We start from the raw sequence: 1,689 nt of genomic DNA, 5'->3' as shown, positions 1-1,689 counted from the left end.
TATGCATAATCAAACATAATACATAGATACTTGAAAAAATATGAAAAGATTTGCAAAGAATTAAAATAAAATTTAAAAAAAATATATCATATCAACATATTAAACTTTTTGCTTTTACTTGCTACCTTATGGATGGTGGCAGTTATTATTTAAATTGCCTTAAAAAATCTCGTACTACTCACAAATACATGCCACATATATTGCCAGTATATATTTTGATTAAAAAATGCTTTTGTTGCCATTTGCTTCGAGTACCTACTCATGTGAACTAATAACAGAAAGAGTAAAATTGCGAAATCTGTGAAAATGTAAACAAATTTTAATTAGTACGATTGCAATTAATGCCTGTAAGGTGAACATACAGTGAACTTTTAAACACAACAACAGTAGTGCAGATTTTAGCCGAAGCATGCCAGTCTGTTTGCAGTTAATCTTGTGTAACAGCCAAGCCGAATCATGTTTACTTGCTTCTGTTACCAGTTCATTTTGTGTAACAGCCAAGCCGAGTTATGTTACTCGTTTTCTGTTAGCAATTATTCTTGTCTCACAGCCAAGCCGAGTCATGTTACTCGCCTTCTGTTAGCAGTTATTCTTGTGTAACAGCCAAGCCGAATCATGTTACTCGTCTACTGTTAGCAGTTCGTTTTGTATAACAGCCAAGCCGAGTCATATTTACTCGTCTTCTGTTAGCAGTTATTCTTGTTTGACAGCCAAGCCGAATCTTGTTTACTCGCTTCTATTAGCAGTTAATTTTGTGTAACAGCCTCTTTGTTAGTGATAAAAATGAATTATGATGAAAACTTCATATTTCTTATAATAAATTTCTTCAATAGTTCACATATTACAAGCATTTTACAATCTTTTAAATCTTTCCAAATTACTTAATTGTAATAACTTAGTTGTAATAACTATGTTAGTTCCCAACATCTGGTTGTTACGCTTGTTCTTGTATGCGCTTAACACTATGTTAAGATACGCGCCTATTCAGCGTATATCAGCTCTGAAATTACTGATAATTTTCACTTTTAAATTTTAACACTAAACCTACCATGGACGGGTCAAATGAGCCATTTTAAACTTCTTGTCAGAAGTTCTTAGAAATAACATTATTAAATCGTCGTTTGCCTTCACGACTTTTATTAAAAAATACATCGAATGTATTTTTCAAGATTTACTATTCTCTTGCTAATTGTTTTACCGAGAAATATATGTGATCTTAATAATATATATAATATTTTAAAGACGGGTCATTTGACCCACATTGGTAGGAATAGGAATACTTAAAATACCGGTAGGTTTAGTGTTAAAATATCAATTTTTAGTTCTTGATGAACTTTTTTTTATAATTAAAAAATTTCTGTAAAATTGCGAAGGAAAGATTTTATAAATAACCATTTGGTATTGCGTTGCATATAGCTTTTAATAACATTATTACTGTTTGGTTTTTTTACAATAATAGCTTTGCTTGAAAAATCAAAAAGGCACTAAAAAAGTATGGCGCATGCCTTTAAGTTAAACAAAGTGAAAGTTTCTTGCATAGTACCTTTTTAACCCACGTGGTAAAGAACATTTAGGAGGTTAAGCTCGAAAAACATATTTTACTCAAAATAAAAAGCATGAATTCGTGAAATAAAAAGTTTAAAATTTACTTAAATAATCTACTCACATACACTCACACTTTAATATGTA

Source organism: Anastrepha ludens, chromosome 2 (genome assembly GCF_028408465.1).
Source record: "Anastrepha ludens isolate Willacy chromosome 2, idAnaLude1.1, whole genome shotgun sequence".
NCBI classification, from domain to species: domain Eukaryota; kingdom Metazoa; phylum Arthropoda; class Insecta; order Diptera; family Tephritidae; genus Anastrepha; species Anastrepha ludens.
Note: the sequence above shows the minus strand (reverse complement) of the source record.